General features: G+C 44.2%; 1 pseudogene across 1 annotated transcript in view; it reads right to left on the bottom strand.

The window, feature by feature from the left end:
* The window catches only part of LOC308284783 (protein unc-13 homolog A-like), a 155,038-nt pseudogene extending 133,857 nt beyond the window's left edge, over positions 1-21,181 (bottom strand). Inside the window, exon 1 of the transcript in view lies at positions 21,160-21,181. The product of the transcript in view is annotated as a protein unc-13 homolog A-like (transcript). The remainder of the gene's footprint in view (positions 1-21,159) is intronic.
* Between the last annotated feature and the right edge of the window lie 257 nt (positions 21,182-21,438).

Raw genomic sequence — 21,438 nt, 5'->3', positions numbered from 1 at the left:
CTAGCCCTATCCCTAGCCCTCAGGTCCAGTTCCATGGTATTAGTAGTTATTAACCCTAACCATAGCCCTATCCCTAGCCCTCAGGTCCAGTTCCATGGTATTAGTAGTTATTAACCCTAACCCTAGCCCTAGCCCTAGCCCTCAGGTCCAGTTCCATGGTATTAGTAGTTATTAACCCTAACCCTAGCCCTAGCCCTAGCCCTCAGGTCCAGTTCCATGGTATTAGTAGTTATTAACCCTAACCCTAGCCCTAGCCCTAGCCCTCAGGTCCAGTTCCATGGTATTAGTAGTTATTAACCCTAACCCTAACCCTAGCCCTAGCCCTCAGGTCCAGTTCCATGGTATTAGTAGTTATTAACCCTAACCCTAGCCCTATCCCTAGCCCTCAGGTCCAGTTCCATGGTATTAGTAGTTATTAACCCTAACCCTAGCCCTAGCCCTCAGGTCCAGTTCCATGGTATTAGTAGTTATTAACCCTAACCATAGCCCTATCCCTAGCCCTCAGGTCCAGTTCCATGGTATTAGTAGTTATTAACCCTAACCCTAGCCCTATCCCTAGCCCTCAGGTCCAGTTCCATGGTATTAGTAGTTATTAACCCTAACCATAGCCCTATCCCTAGCCCTCAGGTCCAGTTCCATGGTATTAGTAGTTATTAACCCTAACCCTAGCCCTAGCCCTCAGGTCCAGTTCCATGGTATTAGTAGTTATTAACCCTAACCCTAGCCCTAGCCCTAGCCCTCAGGTCCAGTTCCATGGTATTAGTAGTTATTAACCCTAACCCTAGCCCTATCCGTAGCCCTCAGGTCCAGTTCCATGGTATTAGTAGTTATTAACCCTAACCATAGCCCTATCCCTAGCCCTCAGGTCCAGTTCCATGGTATTAGTAGTTATTAACCCTAACCCTAGCCCTATCCCTAGCCCTCAGGTCCAGTTCCATGGTATTAGTAGTTATTAACCCTAACCCTAGCCCTATCCCTAGCCCTCAGGTCCAGTTCCATGGTATTAGTAGTTATTATCCCTATCCCTATCCCTAGCCCTCAGGTCCAGTTCCATGGTATTAGTAATTATTAACCCTAACCCTAGCCCTATCCCTATCCCTCAGGTCCAGTTCCATGGTATTAGTAGTTATTAACCCTAACCCTAGCCCTAGCCCTAGCCCTCAGGTCCAGTTCCATGGTATTAGTAGTTATTAACCCTAACCCTAGCCCTAGCCCTAGCCCTCAGGTCCAGTTCCATGGTATTAGTAGTTATTAACCCTAACCCTAGCCCTAGCCCTAGCCCTCAGGTCCAGTTCCATGGTATTAGTAGTTATTAACCCTAACCCTAGCCCTATCCCTAGCCCTCAGGTCCAGTTCCATGGTATTAGTAGTTATTAACCCTAACCCTAGCCCTAGCCCTCAGGTCCAGTTCCATGGTATTAGTAGTTATTAACCCTAACCCTATCCCTAACCCTAGCCCTCAGGTCCAGTTCCATGGTATTAGTAGTTATTAACCCTAACCCTAGCCCTATCCCTAGCCCTCAGGTCCAGTTCCATGGTATTAGTAGTTATTAACCCTAACCCTAGCCCTAGCCCTAGCCCTCAGGTCCAGTTCCATGGTATTAGTAGTTATTAACCCTAACCCTAGCCCTAGCCCTAGCCCTCAGGTCCAGTTCCATGGTATTAGTAGTTATTAACCCTAACCCTAGCCCTATCCCTAGCCCTCAGGTCCAGTTGCATGGTATTAGTAGTTATTAACCCTAACCCTATCCCTATCCCTAGCCCTCAGGTCCAGTTCCATGGTATTAGTAGTTATTAACCCTAACCCTAGCCCTAGCCCTAGCCCTCAGGTCCAGTTCCATGGTATTAGTAGTTATTAACCCTAACCCTAGCCCTAGCCCTCAGGTCCAGTTCCATGGTATTAGTAGTTATTAACCCTAACCCTAGCCCTAGCCCTAGCCCTCAGGTCCAGTTCCATGGTATTAGTAGTTATTAACCCTAACCCTAGCCCTATCCCTAGCCCTCAGGTCCAGTTCCATGGTATTAGTAGTTATTAACCCTAACCCTAGCCCTAGCCCTAGCCCTCAGGTCCAGTTCCATGGTATTAGTAGTTATTAACCCTAACCCTAGCCCTAGCCCTAGCCCTCAGGTCCAGTTCCATGGTATTAGTAGTTATTAACCCTAACCCTATCCCTAGCCCTAGCCCTCAGGTCCAGTTCCATGGTATTAGTAGTTATTAACCCTAACCCTAGCCCTAGCCCTAGCCCTCAGGTCCAGTTCCATGGTATTAGTAGTTATTAACCCTAACCCTAGCCCTAGCCCTCAGGTCCAGTTCCATGGTATTAGTAGTTATTAACCCTAACCCTAGCCCTATCCCTAGCCCTCAGGTCCAGTTCCATGGTATTAGTAGTTATTAACCCTAACCCTAGCCCTAGCCCTAGCCCTCAGGTCCAGTTCCATGGTATTAGTAGTTATTAACCCTAACCCTAGCCCTAGCCCTAGCCCTCAGGTCCAGTTCCATGGTATTAGTAGTTATTAACCCTAGCCCTATCCCTAGCCCTCAGGTCCAGTTCCATGGTATTAGTAGTTATTAACCCTAACCCTAGCCCTATCCCTAGCCCTCAGGTCCAGTTCCATGGTATTAGTAGTTATTAACCCTAACCCTAACCCTATCCCTAGCCCTCAGGTCCAGTTCCATGGTATTAGTAGTTATTAACCCTAACCCTAGCCCTATCCCTAGCCCTCAGGTCCAGTTCCATGGTATTAGTAGTTATTAACCCTAACCCTAGCCCTAGCCCTAGCCCTCAGGTCCAGTTCCATGGTATTAGTAGTTATTAACCCTAACCCTAGCCCTAGCCCTAGCCCTCAGGTCCAGTTCCATGGTATTAGTAGTTATTAACCCTAACCCTATCCCTAGCCCTAGCCCTCAGGTCCAGTTCCATGGTATTAGTAGTTATTAACCCTAACCCTAGCCCTAGCCCTAGCCCTCAGGTCCAGTTCCATGGTATTAGTAGTTATTAACCCTAACCCTAGCCCTAGCCCTCAGGTCCAGTTCCATGGTATTAGTAGTTATTAACCCTAACCCTAGCCCTATCCCTAGCCCTCAGGTCCAGTTCCATGGTATTAGTAGTTATTAACCCTAACCCTAGCCCTAGCCCTAGCCCTCAGGTCCAGTTCCATGGTATTAGTAGTTATTAACCCTAACCCTAGCCCTAGCCCTAGCCCTCAGGTCCAGTTCCATGGTATTAGTAGTTATTAACCCTAACCCTAGCCCTATCCCTAGCCCTCAGGTCCAGTTGCATGGTATTAGTAGTTATTAACCCTAACCCTAGCCCTAGCCCTAGCCCTCAGGTCCAGTTCCATGGTATTAGTAGTTATTAACCCTAACCCTATCCCTAGCCCTAGCCCTCAGGTCCAGTTCCATGGTATTAGTAGTTATTAACCCTAACCCTAGCCCTAGCCCTAGCCCTCAGGTCCAGTTCCATGGTATTAGTAGTTATTAACCCTAACCCTAGCCCTAGCCCTCAGGTCCAGTTCCATGGTATTAGTAGTTATTAACCCTAACCCTAGCCCTAGCCCTAGCCCTCAGGTCCAGTTCCATGGTATTAGTAGTTATTAACCCTAACCCTAGCCCTATCCCTAGCCCTCAGGTCCAGTTCCATGGTATTAGTAGTTATTAACCCTAACCCTAGCCCTAGCCCTAGCCCTCAGGTCCAGTTCCATGGTATTAGTAGTTATTAACCCTAACCCTAGCCCTAGCCCTAGCCCTCAGGTCCAGTTCCATGGTATTAGTAGTTATTAACCCTAACCCTATCCCTAGCCCTAGCCCTCAGGTCCAGTTCCATGGTATTAGTAGTTATTAACCCTAACCCTAGCCCTATCCCTAGCCCTCAGGTCCAGTTCCATGGTATTAGTAGTTATTAACCCTAACCCTAGCCCTAGCCCTCAGGTCCAGTTCCATGGTATTAGTAGTTATTAACCCTAACCCTAGCCCTAGCCCTAGCCCTCAGGTCCAGTTCCATGGTATTAGTAGTTATTAACCCTAACCCTAGCCCTAGCCCTAGCCCTCAGGTCCAGTTCCATGGTATTAGTAGTTATTAACCCTAACCCTAGCCCTAGCCCTAGCCCTCAGGTCCAGTTCCATGGTATTAGTAGTTATTAACCCTAGCCCTATCCCTAGCCCTCAGGTCCAGTTCCATGGTATTAGTAGTTATTAACCCTAACCCTAGCCCTATCCCTAGCCCTCAGGTCCAGTTCCATGGTATTAGTAGTTATTAACCCTAACCCTAACCCTATCCCTAGCCCTCAGGTCCAGTTCCATGGTATTAGTAGTTATTAACCCTAACCCTAGCCCTATCCCTAGCCCTCAGGTCCAGTTCCATGGTATTAGTAGTTATTAACCCTAACCCTAGCCCTAGCCCTAGCCCTCAGGTCCAGTTCCATGGTATTAGTAGTTATTAACCCTAACCCTAGCCCTAGCCCTAGCCCTCAGGTCCAGTTCCATGGTATTAGTAGTTATTAACCCTAACCCTATCCCTAGCCCTAGCCCTCAGGTCCATTTCCATGGTATTAGTAGTTATTAACCCTAACCCTAGCCCTAGCCCTAGCCCTCAGGTCCAGTTCCATGGTATTAGTAGTTATTAACCCTAACCCTAGCCCTAGCCCTCAGGTCCAGTTCCATGGTATTAGTAGTTATTAACCCTAACCCTAGCCCTATCCCTAGCCCTCAGGTCCAGTTCCATGGTATTAGTAGTTATTAACCCTAACCCTAGCCCTAGCCCTAGCCCTCAGGTCCAGTTCCATGGTATTAGTAGTTATTAACCCTAACCCTAGCCCTAGCCCTAGCCCTCAGGTCCAGTTCCATGGTATTAGTAGTTATTAACCCTAGCCCTATCCCTAGCCCTCAGGTCCAGTTCCATGGTATTAGTAGTTATTAACCCTAACCCTAGCCCTATCCCTAGCCCTCAGGTCCAGTTCCATGGTATTAGTAGTTATTAACCCTAACCCTAACCCTATCCCTAGCCCTCAGGTCCAGTTCCATGGTATTAGTAGTTATTAACCCTAACCCTAGCCCTAGCCCTAGCCCTCAGGTCCAGTTCCATGGTATTAGTAGTTATTAACCCTAACCCTAGCCCTATCCCTAGCCCTCAGGTCCAGTTCCATGGTATTAGTAGTTATTAACCCTAACCCTAACCCTAGCCCTAGCCCTCAGGTCCAGTTCCATGGTATTAGTAGTTATTAACCCTAACCCTAGCCCTAGCCCTAGCCCTCAGGTCCAGTTCCATGGTATTAGTAGTTATTAACCCTAACCCTAGCCCTAGCCCTAGCCCTCAGGTCCAGTTCCATGGTATTAGTAGTTATTAACCCTAGCCCTATCCCTAGCCCTCAGGTCCAGTTCCATGGTATTAGTAGTTATTAACCCTAACCCTAGCCCTATCCCTAGCCCTCAGGTCCAGTTCCATGGTATTAGTAGTTATTAACCCTAACCCTAACCCTATCCCTAGCCCTCAGGTCCAGTTCCATGGTATTAGTAGTTATTAACCCTAACCCTAGCCCTAGCCCTAGCCCTCAGGTCCAGTTCCATGGTATTAGTAGTTATTAACCCTAACCCTAGCCCTATCCCTAGCCCTCAGGTCCAGTTCCATGGTATTAGTAGTTATTAACCCTAACCCTAGCCCTAGCCCTAGCCCTCAGGTCCAGTTCCATGGTATTAGTAGTTATTAACCCTAACCCTAGCCCTATCCCTAGCCCTCAGGTCCAGTTCCATGGTATTAGTAGTTATTAACCCTAACCCTAGCCCTAGCCCTAGCCCTCAGGTCCAGTTCCATGGTATTAGTAGTTATTAACCCTAACCCTAACCCTATCCCTAGCCCTCAGGTCCAGTTCCATGGTATTAGTAGTTATTAACCCTAACCCTAGCCCTATCCCTAGCCCTCAGGTCCAGTTCCATGGTATTAGTAGTTATTAACCCTAACCCTAGCCCTATCCCTAGCCCTCAGGTCCAGTTCCATGGTATTAGTAGTTATTAACCCTAACCCTATCCCTAGCCCTAGCCCTCAGGTCCAGTTCCATGGTATTAGTAGTTATTAACCCTAACCCTAGCCCTAGCCCTAGCCCCAGGTCCAGTTCCATGGTATTAGTAGTTATTAACACTTGGGTGACTGAAAATAAAAAACTACCACTACGCCTGCATTTATCGTTCATTTTGACCGTTATTTTCTCTCCCTTTTTGCCCAGGAGCGCAACACTTCCTCCCCCTGCTGCCAGCGGGGGTTCTATTGTCTTCCGAATTTGAATTAGCATTTCAATTGACCTCTCAAACACTCTCGCTTTCAATGTTAACTTCATGGTTTGGGAACAGGCTTGAGAAAATGACCTAGGCCTACTGTATCATGATCTTACTTTTAATGTCACTGGTTTAATTTCGTATCGCTTCGCAGCGCAGCCCAGCATCCGCCGAGGCCTTTGTATTATAACAGATTGTTGAGTTTTGAAAGTCATTTTAAAACAGTTCAGTTTTGCATGCAGGAATAAATCAATGATCAGCGTATTTGCGCACAGTGCGCCATGCAGTTTGAGTGGTTATAGACACGTTTGTTTATCCAGAAACATATATTTTATGGCTTTGTTTTATTTACGGTTTGGGAGATTCAAGGCCAACACAGCACGCACCGCGCTATTGATTATTAATCTAATGTGGAGATTAGATTAGACACATGACAAAATAAAATAATTAGGCCAAAGCTTTCATATGTCCCGACTTTATTATTCTTATTACTATTATTATTACCCATAGTTATTAGTTATTATTATTAGGCCTACTATTACTACTGCATAGTAGGCCTACTGTGTTCTATCCCTGTCATTCCATGTTATTTTTTTTTTTACATGTGGTAGGGCTATACATGTATGTCTAATAAAATATTCTGTCATCCAATCAATGTGTGTTGAGCTTGAAATATGAACACGGCGGTGACTGTGACAGAGAGACAATAATTCTCTGTAGGCAGCCTACAACTAGTAGTAATTCATTTCTGTTGCTTGATAGGCTATTATAAAACTCTCATTATTTTGGGGTTTTGCTGTGTTTAGTCCCCTTATGCCCGTATGCTTATATTATCAAACAATGATGGTAATAGTGGTAAATAATACTACTATTACAAATAATAATAATAATAATAATAATACAGGCATACTGATGAATGAATAAATAACAGCAACGAAGAAAGTGTCATAATTCAACAACGTTTATTGTTTTCAACAGTTTACATCAGAATATAAAGCAAGTGTGTAATAAAAACGGGCAAAAAATAAAACATGCTGGCATGCAACTTCAAGTTCACCACAAAAAAAAAAAGTTCGTTCTGGTGCATTTACAGGCACTTTGGACAAGTCATGGAGAACTCCCCAGCACACGAGCCACACGCTCTGATGCCACATTTCTGACAGGAATCTAGAGTTTTGTTTCCGCATCTGTTCAGCTGACACTGCCTTCTCCTCTTCGGGGTGTCTGTGTCAGGTGTCTGGGGAGTGTTTGGTGTTCGGACCCTCTTTGCAGCTCGTGGTGTGTTTGGTGTGGTCGGCAGCGGCTGTGGGGGAGAGAGAGAGAGAGAAAGGAGTGAATACATGATTTGTAATGCACAATACATGTGTACATGTGCGTGTGTATATATATATATATATATATATATATATATATATATATATATATATATATATATATATATATATATATATTGTAACTAATGACTATAAAAACAATGTAATTACCTGTAGTGCTGTCCGCGATCGCCTAGGTGTATGCACTGGCATGGCTCGGCCCCTTTCCTCCATGTATTCCTTGCATAGCTGAAGTCCGAGTTCCTGTAGGAATTCTCTTCTGGTGAGTCGGGGTTTGCGCATGCAGTCTTTGAACAACACATATGCATTGATGGCAGCCAGGTCCAGCAAGTTGTAAAAGACAGCCACTGGCCAGCGACTGGTGCAGGTTTTCACGGTGAAGTTGCGTGCCATCTGATCCAAAATGTCCACTCCCCATTTGGTCTGATTGTAATCTGTCACAGACTCTGGCTTTTTCTTGGGGTCTGTGCCAATCACGATGGTAGGGTGCATGGTGCTCAAGATGCAAACATTTTTGTTGGGTTTGCTTTGGTAAATGGTCAGCGTTGCATCTGAGGCTTTCAGCAATCTGGTGCTGTGGAGCAGACCCTTCTCCCGTGCGCTCGGAGGTAACTCGCGCCTCTGTCTGTTCACAGTCCCAAGCAGCGTTGTATTTGATGCTAGAAGACTCTGTGCCAGCTTCATCGAAGTGAAAAAGTTGTCCATTGTGATGTTTCGTCCTTTGTTGAGGAATGGTTTTACCAATCTCTGCACGACATCTTGGGACAGAGGCACGCCAGGGCTACAAAGAGAGGGGGAGAGAGAGGGGGAGGATAATGGTTATTACAACATAATACAGGCAGCCTAATATATATTGTGGATGTATAGACATTTTATACATGTTTAGGAAAAGAACATTAAATTACCTGCGGTAGCTGCCCTTTCCAAGGTAGGGGAATCCATTTAGGAAGTATTTGGTATTCAGGTCAGCAGCAACCCAAAATTTAATTCCAAACTTGTCTGGTTTGTTGGCCATGTATTGTGTAAATCCGCATCTTGCCTTTGTGGGGAAGAGCTGCTCATCCACTGTGATGTTGACTCCAGGCACAAAACACGCTTGACAGTTTTCTGTGAACGCGTTCCAGACATGAGACATTGCAGCAAACTTGTCCTGTTCTTTGCGGGCCTCCCTGGTGTCCTTGTCATCAAAACGCAGGTAGCGCATGATTGATTTGAACCGATCACGCGACATGACTTCCTTTACCAGGTGATTTCCATATTTCTGGTCCCACAGTTGATTCAAGGGAAAGCCATTGGTTAGCATGGCCCGCAAAAAAAACACACTGATGAATGCTTTCAGTTCCGTCACAGACAAATCCCAATCACCATTATTTTCATCACTGCGGGCCATTTTAACTGTGCAGTCTTTTATGTTCTCCAGCATGTTGTTGTCCAGCAAGCACAGAAAACTGCTCAACTCATCCTGAATTCTGACCTTGGCAAAAGCAGTAGGGCCTGGTGTATCTGTGAAAATATTGCGCCGTGGTACCCTGCCACGGCCAGCTCCGGCTACCAAGCCTGACCAAACGGTTCCATCTTTACCGAGCGCAGTGGTAGATTCGGTAGGCGTAGATTCAGGCTGCTGTTGTTCCGTTGTAGCTTCACATTCGTCTGGGTCATCTTCATATTCTGATTCGGTATCAGAATCAGAAGCAGGTGGGTAGTACGTTTCTTCTGGTGCATCTTGTCCAATATCGCCAGTCGCACCGCCATCATCATCACTGTCCCCCTCGCCAGGTGCAGTCACTTGTGAAAGCAGGTTGCTCGCTTCCAGTGCGGTGTAGCGCCGTTCTCGTCTCATCCTCGCAGGCATAGTCAGCTTGTCAGCTCGTGCTTGGTAAATGTGACTCTGACTGTATTTGTGGAGAGCTTTTATACACATTTTTGCAGGCTAAGTGGGCTATCAAAACTCCTGGTCTATCAATGACTCATGCATAATAATGCAGATTAGTCTGCATAGGAATGTGACACTGTAATCCTTTCATGTATAAGGCAAAATAATGTGACTTCACAGTGTGTGTATATATATATATATATATATATATATATATATATATATATATATATATATATATATATGTACAGTATATTACATTACATCAGAGATACCTTATGCACATTTATAACTAATTGTCAGATCAGATATGATTCTAAGAGAGAGAGAGAGAGAGAGAGAGAGAGAGAGAGAGAGAGAGAGAGAGAGAGAGAGAGAAAGAGAAGAGAGAGAGTGTATAACGTTATGGACATTTATAACTCAAATTATCAGATATGATTGATTTCTAAATGACCACTGACATTAATTTGGGTTAGACATTGGTTTCCAAGAGCTAAGATTATAGACACAAGCTCACAATGCTATGCACATAAGCCAAAGTCTGGTTTTGAAGTGGACATACAAGGTTTCCACCTGAGAGAACGACAATACAAATACATTCTAACTTGGAGAACTTGGCTATTTGTACTTTATATACGTTAGTAAATCCAATTTCCAATATTTTAACTTCTACTCCACTAGGCCACATTTATTTCAAAACGTATTTACAAATTATAATATAAAATAGGCCTATACATAAACCACTTTAATTCACACAGTACTGTGTGAATTGTTTCGAAACTAACAAATTGGCCTATTTCAAAACAATACTAACACATTGGCTATTCAAATTACACAGCTATCAGTAAGGAATGCAGCCACTGATCAATGGATTGAAACATTTATTTGAAGTTAACACATGGAAATGTACATAATAATAATGTCGCTACACAATAGTTTTTACAGTTCAGAGAGTTCAGAGAGAGAGAGAGAGAGAGAGAGAGAGAGAGAGAGAGAGAGAGAGAGAGAGAAAGAGAAGAGAGAGAGTGTATAACGTTATGGACATTTATAACTCAAATTATCAGATATGATTGATTTCTAAATGACCACTGACATTAATTTGGGTTAGACATTGGTTTCCAAGAGCTAAGATTATAGACACAAGCTCACAATGCTATGCACATAAGCCAAAGTCTGGTTTTGAAGTGGACATACAAGGTTTCCACCTGAGAGAACGACAATACATTTTGTTTCGTTCATGTTGTCATAATATGATGAGAACACAAACGTTTACACAGTGGTGGAATTTTTATAATTAAGTAAAAGTATCAATACTGCAATGTAGAATCACTCTGTTACAAGTAAAAGTCCAGAATTTAAAATGTACTTGAGTAAAAGTACAAAAGTGTTGGTAACCAAATGTACTCAAAGTACCAAAAGTAAAAGTACAAAATGTTTGAAAATAGCAGATCTACAAGCTCGTTGTGAGCTTGTAGATCGGCTATTTTCAAATAGCCTTGGTATAACATAGGGCTAAAGTGGTTTGTGTATGTTTTATAAGATTAGAATGTAGGCTATATCTGCAAAGTAACTAGTAACTGGAGTTTTCAAATAAATGTAGTGGAGTATTTGGTTCCGAGATGTAGTGGAGTAGAAGAAAAAGTATTGGAAATTGGAAATACTCAAGTAAAGTAAAGTAAAGTACAAAAAAATACATTCTAACTTGGAGAACTTGGCTATTTGTACTTTACGTTAGTAAATCCAATTTCCAATATTTTAACTTCTACTCCACTAGACATTTATTTCAAAACGTATTTACAAATTATAATATAAAATAGGCCTATACATAAACCACTTTAATTCACACAGTACTGTGTGAATTGTTTCGAAACTAACAAATTGGCCTATTTCAAAACAATACTAACACATTGGCTATTCAAATTACACAGCTATCAGTAAAGAATGCAGCCACTGATCAATGGATTGAAACATTTATTTGAAGTTAACAAATGGAATGGATACATAATAATAATGTCGCTACACAATTGTTCACCTTTGAAAGAGAGAGAGAGAGAGAGAGAGAGAAGAGAGAAAGAGAAGAGACAGAATGTACAACGTTATGGACATTTATAACTCAAACATTTATAACCCACAAATTATAACTCAAATGATCAGATATGATTGACGAACGCAAACACCATCGCAGGACAGAGAAGAATTAGGCGATAATGATAGGCTACAGCTGGGGGGAAAAAACAGCCTCGCCAAACGTGTGTCTGTAGAATGAAACCAAATGGACCCGGACGGTTCCATTTGGTTTCATTTGGCTCATTATATATGGTATACTGTATATATTATACTCTCAAGTACTACAAATACCCCAAAACTGTAGGCCTACGTAACGTTACTTTACACCACCGCATATCTGCATTCTCTATCGCAACGAAATGAAGAACTGTTACGTGGTGCGATAATGTGCGATAACAATACAATTGATACATTGATATTATCATTATTATTTTCAATTATAAAATACAACATTAGAGATAGTGTATTTAGTCATGTTATCTTTGCTGACAGGGACATGTAAATGTTCTATTAGAAGGAACAAAGGCGCACTCCAGGGGGGCTGTAGGTGTGAAGTCTCTTGCTGCTGGGAGAAATGGGGGAGAACGGTCTATTCTGCCGATAAGTGCCGTCAGAGTGGTATAATTGTATTTTATTTCATAATTAGGAAACGTTTCAGAAGTGGAAAAAAAACGAGAACATATATCTTGAGTATTTAGGAAAAGTCATGGAAGGGGAAATTTCTGAGACATTCAAGGGGAGAGTTATTGCACTTTGAAATCTCAAAATCGGCCTAAAGGACCGGTTAGTCACCCGTGTGTTAACCCTAACCCTAGCCCTATCCCTAGCCCTCAGGTCCAGTTCCATGGTATTAGTAGTTATTAACCCTAACCCTAACCCTAGCCCTAGCCCTCAGGTCCAGTTCCATGGTATTAGTAGTTATTAACCCTAACCCTAGCCCTAGCCCTAGCCCTCAGGTCCAGTTCCATGGTATTAGTAGTTATTAACCCTAACCCTAGCCCTAGCCCTAAGGTCCAGTTCCATGGTATTAGTAGTTATTAACCCTAGCCCTATCCCTAGCCCTCAGGTCCAGTTCCATGGTATTAGTAGTTATTAACCCTAACCCTAGCCCTATCCCTAGCCCTCAGGTCCAGTTCCATGGTATTAGTAGTTATTAACCCTAACCCTAACCCTATCCCTAGCCCTCAGGTCCAGTTCCATGGTATTAGTAGTTATTAACCCTAACCCTAGCCCTAGCCCTAGCCCTCAGGTCCAGTTCCATGGTATTAGTAGTTATTAACCCTAACCCTAGCCCTATCCCTAGCCCTCAGGTCCAGTTCCATGGTATTAGTAGTTATTAACCCTAACCCTAGCCCTAGCCCTAGCCCTCAGGTCCAGTTCCATGGTATTAGTAGTTATTAACCCTAACCCTAACCCTATCCCTAGCCCTCAGGTCCAGTTCCATGGTATTAGTAGTTATTAACCCTAACCCTAGCCCTATCCCTAGCCCTCAGGTCCAGTTCCATGGTATTAGTAGTTATTAACCCTAACCCTAGCCCTATCCCTAGCCCTCAGGTCCAGTTCCATGGTATTAGTAGTTATTAACCCTAACCCTATCCCTAGCCCTAGCCCTCAGGTCCAGTTCCATGGTATTAGTAGTTATTAACCCTAGCCCTAGCCCTAGCCCTAGCCCTCAGGTCCAGTTCCATGGTATTAGTAGTTATTAACCCTAACCCTAGCCCTATCCCTAGCCCTCAGGTCCAGTTCCATGGTATTAGTAGTTATTAACCCTAACCCTAGCCCTATCCCTAGCCCTCAGGTCCAGTTCCATGGTATTAGTAGTTATTAACCCTAACCCTAGCCCTAGCCCTAGCCCTCAGGTCCAGTTCCATGGTATTAGTAGTTATTAACCCTAACCCTAGCCCTATCCCTAGCCCTCAGGTCCAGTTCCATGGTATTAGTAGTTATTAACCCTAACCCTAGCCCTAGCCCTAGCCCTCAGGTCCAGTTCCATGGTATTAGTAGTTATTAACCCTAACCCTAACCCTAACCCTGACCCTAACCCTAGCCCTAGCCCTAGCCCTCAGGTCCAGTTCCATGGTATTAGTAGTTATTAACCCTAACCCTAACCCTAACCCTAACCCGAACCCTAACCCTAACCCTAACACTATCCCTAGCCCTCAGGTCCAGTTCCATGGTATTAGTAGTTATTAACCCTAACCCTAGCCCTAGCCCTAGCCCTCAGGTCCAGTTCCATGGTATTAGTAGTTATTAACCCTAACCCTAGCCCTAGCCCTAGCCCTCAGGTCCAGTTCCATGGTATTAGTAGTTATTAACCCTAACCCTAGCCCTAGCCCTAGCCCTCAGGTCCAGTTCCATGGTATTAGTAGTTATTAACCCTAGCCCTATCCCTAGCCCTCAGGTCCAGTTCCATGGTATTAGTAGTTATTAACCCTAACCCTAGCCCTATCCCTAGCCCTCAGGTCCAGTTCCATGGTATTAGTAGTTATTAACCCTAACCCTAACCCTATCCCTAGCCCTCAGGTCCAGTTCCATGGTATTAGTAGTTATTAACCCTAACCCTAGCCCTAGCCCTAGCCCTCAGGTCCAGTTCCATGGTATTAGTAGTTATTAACCCTAACCCTAGCCCTATCCCTAGCCCTCAGGTCCAGTTCCATGGTATTAGTAGTTATTAACCCTAACCCTAACCCTAGCCCTAGCCCTCAGGTCCAGTTCCATGGTATTAGTAGTTATTAACCCTAACCCTAGCCCTATCCCTAGCCCTCAGGTCCAGTTCCATGGTATTAGTAGTTATTAACCCTAACCCTAGCCCTAGCCCTAGCCCTCAGGTCCAGTTCCATGGTATTAGTAGTTATTAACCCTAACCCTAACCCTATCCCTAGCCCTCAGGTCCAGTTCCATGGTATTAGTAGTTATTAACCCTAACCCTAGCCCTATCCCTAGCCCTCAGGTCCAGTTCCATGGTATTAGTAGTTATTAACCCTAACCCTAGCCCTATCCCTAGCCCTCAGGTCCAGTTCCATGGTATTAGTAGTTATTAACCCTAACCCTATCCCTAGCCCTAGCCCTCAGGTCCAGTTCCATGGTATTAGTAGTTATTAACCCTAACCCTAGCCCTAGCCCTAGCCCTCAGGTCCAGTTCCATGGTATTAGTAGTTATTAACCCTAACCCTAGCCCTATCCCTAGCCCTCAGGTCCAGTTCCATGGTATTAGTAGTTATTAACCCTAACCCTAGCCCTATCCCTAGCCCTCAGGTCCAGTTCCATGGTATTAGTAGTTATTAACCCTAACCCTAGCCCTAGCCCTAGCCCTCAGGTCCAGTTCCATGGTATTAGTAGTTATTAACCCTAACCCTAACCCTAACCCTGACCCTAACCCTAGCCCTAGCCCTAGCCCTCAGGTCCAGTTCCATGGTATTAGTAGTTATTAACCCTAACCCTAACCCTAACCCTAACCCGAACCCTAACCCTAGCCCTATCCCTAGCCCTCAGGTCCAGTTCCATGGTATTAGTAGTTATTAACCCTAACCCTAGCCCTATCCCTAGCCCTCAGGTCCAGTTCCATGGTATTAGTAGTTATTAACCCTAACCCTAGCCCTAGCCCTAGTTATTAACCCTAACCCTAGCCCTAGCCCTAGCCCTCAGGTCCAGTTCCATGGTATTAGTAGTTATTAACCCTAACCCTAGCCCTATCCCTAGCCCTCAGGTCCAGTTCCATGGTATTAGTAGTTATTAACCCTAACCCTAGCCCTAGCCCTAGTTATTGCCAGACCCATGAAATGGGTAGGCCTACATAAGCAAATGTCGGTCTGTCTGTCCGGGTTTTCTATATAAAGGGTATATATGATGATGACATGATGATGACATGCCTACAAAAGGCATGATGTCATAAATGATGATGACAGACAGGGGGTCTGGCACAACCAGGTTGACCTGGTCTAGTTTATTTACATGCTCTGATATTCGGCCGAAAAAAGGACTTTACTGTATGAATACAATAGAATGTGTGCATGTCTGAATACGTTACTGGAGTTAAACTACCCAGATGTCCTGCATGAGAAGGCAGGAGGAAGAGCATTAAGTATGTGTATAGTACGTTTTGTGAAAATGTCAAAATGGGATGCAAGGGGCGCCCGCTGGCCTAGCGGTGCAGGCACATATAAATGCACATATAAATGCTAATAAATCCCGATCCTGATGACTTTGCTGTGTGTCACTCCCCATCTCTTTCTCCCTGTTTTCTGTCCTATCTTCACTGTAATACTATGAATACATGCAGAAAAGCCCTAAGAAACATCTTCAGAATTCCAATAGACTTGTTTAATATCACATCAAATAAGAACTGTGTGAACTTTGCATGTTCGCCCCGTTCCCCCTAGGGTACCCTCACCCCCTAGGGTACCCCCCTAGGGTACCCTCACAAAAAACATGCAGAAATTCTCGTCTCTGTAGTTCCTCTCCCTGGTCAGCCGGGCGCCTGATGGAGGGGAAAGGAACAGGTTGGAAATAATGTGTTCCTTCCTACCGGGGAAACTCCCCCCTGTCAAGTGACAAGAAGCAGCCTGCTCACTCCTCATGCACTGAAGGAAGCATGAGCTCAGTTCGGGGCATCATGCAGCAGAGAAGGAGAAACATTCATTATAATAATAACAACAGCAACACTGAATCATCAGTTTCTGGGACGTCTGCCCCCCTCACTAAAACATTAGCCACACACACACACACACACACACACACACACACACACACACACACACACACACACACACACACACACACACACACACACACACACACACACACACACACACACACACACACACACACACACACACACACACACACACACACACACCACGCTTATGTGCACACAAGCAAGCATGCAACTCGTAAACATCGAGCAGCTTATGAAGGGAAATAACACAGGCTGCCCGGGCTACACCATTCATTAAAACCACTTAATGGAAAGTGTATGGTTGAAGTACGGAGACCTATAGTGTCTTTTCTGTTTACTGTTATTACTGTTATCCACAACACGGATACAGATTATTGACTGCTTTAACAATTGAAAAATAGCAGATATAAAAGCTTGCAGCGCGGCACCAAGTGCCGTGCTGCGAGCTTGTAGATCTGCTATTTTTGAAAAATTGTGAAAATTAGAATTTCTATAAGTGTCTTTTGAATCCTTCAAAGGTTTTTTGAAAACTATGTCATCAATCTGGCCAGCCATCGTCAAAGAAAAGGTCCTTTTCACTTAACTGGAGCTCAGTTAGTCTGTTCTTGAGAGACTACTATGTCAGTGGTTCTCAAACCTTTTCATGTGAAGGACCCCCAAAATATATTTATTTGGCGGACCCGCATCTCAAAATATTTAGTTCCAGGGACCACCCAAAAGCAAAATTTGAGTTACAAATGTTCGCTTTAAAAATACATACAAGTCAAAGATTTGCACACATTTTCACGACTTTTTCCAAAAATAGCAGATCTACAAGCTCACAGCGCGGCAATTGGTGCTATTTTTTCTATAGTTAAAGCATTCAATAATCTCAGGCCTAAATGGGAAACCAGAAGAATCTGCCATTGCAAAAAACGAATGTCCCTCCCTCCGATGTAGTGAGGGACCAATCACGGCCCAGTGTGCCCTTGCCAATGCAGTTTCCACACATAGATTCCAGACTAGAATCTACGCAGTGATATTAGTCTGGCCATGCCAGGCTGTTAATATTCCACGATCTGTTGATGAATTGAACAAATAGGACAACAATGTAAACAAGTCCCCGGGATGGCTTTGTGTTATCCTTTTAGCCTTAAAGGACAACTTTTTTTTTTTAGATTGATAAAATAAAAGATGAGTGTTAAAATGTTTTCATTTACTACTTTCTATCGTTTTAGCTATTTTAATTACTTTGATTTCAGTGGGTGGGGGCATGTGTACAGTATGCAAGTGGCTGAATAGTAATATAGAAATCGCTGGCTTTTTGTGTCCAAGACATAGTTAGCCACTTGCATGCATGCCCCCACCCACTGAAATCAAAGTAATTAAAATCGCTAAAACTATAGAAAGCAGTAAATGAAAACATTTTAACACTAATCTTTTTTCTTTTCTCTAATTACAATCTAAAATATGAACCCTTACTGTATAAAAACAAAGTTGTCCTTTAATAGTCTTACTGTACCTCCATGACCGTGCTGTTTACATTTCTGACTAATAAAGTATTCGATCGATAGATTCAATCAATCAATCAATCAATCAATCAATCAATGGTATAATATTGGTAGGTTGAAGGCGTTTTTCACAGTATGCACTCAGTGACAGAACCCAGGCCATCCTGCCAGTCAGTACACACACACACACACACACACACACACACACACACACACACACACACACACACACACACACACACACACACACACACACACACACACACACACACACACACACACACACACACACACACACACACACACACACACACACACACACACACAGTGACTCATAGGGGAGTGCCCCGGCCCACACAGACAATCCCAGACAACTGTAATGCTCAGAATACTAAATAAGCCGGGATGGGACCATGGGTCTGAGGAGAGAGAGAGCCAAGGACAGGAGGAGGGCTGACACCAAACACACCAGGAGATCATTATCTCTCTCTCTCTCTCTCTCTCTCTCTCTCTCTCTCTCTCTCTCTCTCTCTTTCTTTCTTTCTTTCTTTCTTTCTTTCTTTCTTTCTTTCTTTCTTTCTTTCTTTCGTGTTGACTAAAACTATGACGAAAAATGATCGTCGACTACCTTGTTTCACTGATGAAAAAGAAGAAAAAAGCTATGATGAGTTGATGACCAAAACTAAGACCAAATATATTGACAATTTCGTCAAACAAAAACACTAGACACACATTTTAGCGAGGGACTATAGTGGAGAAGAAATCCAATAGAACAAAAATATAATTGTACGTGTGGTTGCGCTCTGAAAATAGCAGATCGGCTATTTTCAGCAAGCAAACAAGTGTAAAATCCGCCATTACGCCAAAATACATTTTAGTCGACAAAATCAACTGTACATTTAGTCGACTAAAATCTTATGATATTTAGCCGACTAAAACTAGTCTAAAACTAAAACATTTCTGATGACTAAAATATGACCAAAACTAAGTGGTTTTTATTTTTAAAAGACTGACTAAAAACTAAATCAAAATTTGCCATCAAAATCAACACTTCCTTTTCTTTCTTTCTTTCTTTCTTTCTTTCTTTCTTTCTTTCTTCCCCACTTCCCTCCAGGGACTATTCCCCGGCTCACACAGAGTGTTCCGGCTCAAGTGATGACACAGGCATTACGCTCTCACTCAGCCCACAAGTTAACCCACTGAGACCTGCGTTCTACACCAATGCCTTCTAACTCAGTGGTTCGTGCCAAGGACCCCCACATTGATATGAATTCATCAATCAATTAAAAGAAACGCTAAATTATTCAAAAAGGTTTAAATATATACAGTAAACAGGTCAGTAGTAGAAGAAGTAAACTCTATGTCAAATATCTTTGACATTGAGTAGAAGTAGCGTCTGGCTCAGGGGTAGAGTGGCAGTCTTAGAACACAGAGGGATCCCGAAGGGTTCCCAGTTCGATCCCGGGCTCCCCCAGAGTTAAGAGTCCTTGAGCAAGACTCTGAACCCCTAGTTGCTCCCAATGCACAGGTTGGTGCCTTGCATGGTTTCCTCCACCATCAGTGTGTGTGTGACTGGGTGAATGTAAAGCGCCTTGAATAAAGGCGCTATATAAATGTACCATTTAAGTAGCATTTATACCACAGTAGAAAAAGACCAACTATTCAATGTTTCTTTTAGTTGAGTACAAAGGTACAAAACATATACAAACAGAATACCAAAGTAAAACAGGAATGGACACAGGAATGGAATGAGTCTGTCTGTCTGTCTGTCTGTCTGTCTGTCTGTCTGTCTGTCTGTCTGTCTGTCTGTCTGTCTGTCTGTCTGTCTGTCTGTCTGCATGTCTGTATCTCTCACTCACTGCCAGTCCACCAGTGGAGTAGAAAGTAGAAAGCATGAACATACGGAAATGGCCAATTCAAGTACAGTAAATGAATACTAATTATAACAAATTGTACTTAAATTGTACTTTAAGAGTAAAATGCTAGAACCTGAATGACACAGGAATGAGGACTCTGTCTGTCTGTCTGTCTGTCTCTCTCAGAGAGGCAGGCAGGCAGGCAGCCAGTCATCCATCCAGCCAGGCAGGCAGGAAGGCAGCATTTATGAATGAATGGATATCCCTCTCACGTCCCAATGACATCAATGGCCCGGCCCCGCCGGCGGGATGGGCGGGTGAGGGGGGGTGAACCAGACCTTTGGGGGGGGGGGGGGGGGGGGGGGCACTTTAAAAGCATTACCAGCCACTGCTTATTAGTCATATTTAGGGGGGGGGGGGGGGGGGGACTAGGAAGTGGATGATGACGCATCTCGACGCGTAAATGTCAAACAACCCCCTCTCAGAGGATGAAGCGCGGTGACGTGCACACACCACACACACACACACACACACACACACACACACACACACACACACACACACACACACACACACACACACACACACACACACACACACACACACACACACACACACCCTCCCATCCGTGCCCCAGTATTCCCTCACGACTGTGTAGCCGTGGTTGCGGCAGGCGGGTGGGCGTGCGGGCAGGGGGGCCGAGGCAGGGGGGCTTCCTCCTACCAGCCACTGCCCACGCATGAATGAGCAGCACGCATGATGATGACACTGAGCAACACCCAGGAAAACACCGTCTCTCTCTGACACACACACACACACACACACACACACACACACACAGACACACACACGCACGCGCACACAAATTATGTGTAATTGTATGCCCTATTTGATCACACTACAGCGGCACACACATACAGTAAAAGCACCAAAAGACAAAAGCAGATCTACAAGCTCGAAACGTGGCGCGAAGCGACACGTTTCGAGCCTGTAGATCTGCATATATGAGGTCTCCACCTGGCAGAGACGATAAGTGTGTACACCCCCACCCCCCCCCACACACACACACACACATATATATAGCCTACGCACACACACACACACACACACACACACACACACACACACACATACACACATACATACATACATACATACATACATACATTATGATACATAATGATACATACATCATACATGCTCTCCCTATAGACTTTCTGAACAGCTCATAGTAGTAGGCTGTGTTTTCCTCCTTAATTCAGCTCCAACCTGACAAGACGTTTGCTTGTAAGGTCATACAACCAATACAACACTATATCCACAGGACATGATGAGAGCCTGCAACTATAGTTCCATTCCTCCAGCCATAGCTAGACTAAGGGAACCGACAATTCACAACAAGCACGTCGTGCTGCTGCTGGGGTGAGCAGAATATTATTGGCCATTCAGCATTAAAATGCCAACGCTTTATCTGTACGATACAGGGCACACTTTTCTCTCCCCACACACTGACTGACAGACAGACAGACAGACCGATAGACTGCATGCTGCATTGTCAGCATTGACTACAACGAAGAATAATCGCTTAACTCTTCCTACCTCCCACACATAGCAGGGACATCTCTGCTTGCTGTAGTAGAGCGTGTCCTCTCTCTCCTCGCTTCCTCCTCCGTGATTTGTTTGCTTGGTCCCGCGTGTAAATACAAAAAATATCACCCTAGCGGCGAGGAATAGAACATCTCAACGGTTAGGTGTCTGCCCTCCTCTGTCCGTGTTATCCTTTAATATCCCGGGGCAGGTTGGTTGGTAGTAGGTGGTGGTGGTGGTGGTGGTGGTGGTAGATCTCTCTCTATCTCGTCTCTGCATTGCCTCAGTTAA

Source organism: Nannobrachium achirus (assembly GCF_963921795.1).
Source record: "Nannobrachium achirus genome assembly, chromosome: 5".
Classification (NCBI taxonomy): Eukaryota; Metazoa; Chordata; class Actinopteri; order Myctophiformes; family Myctophidae; genus Nannobrachium; species Nannobrachium achirus.
This window is presented reverse-complemented; position numbering and strand designations above follow the sequence as displayed.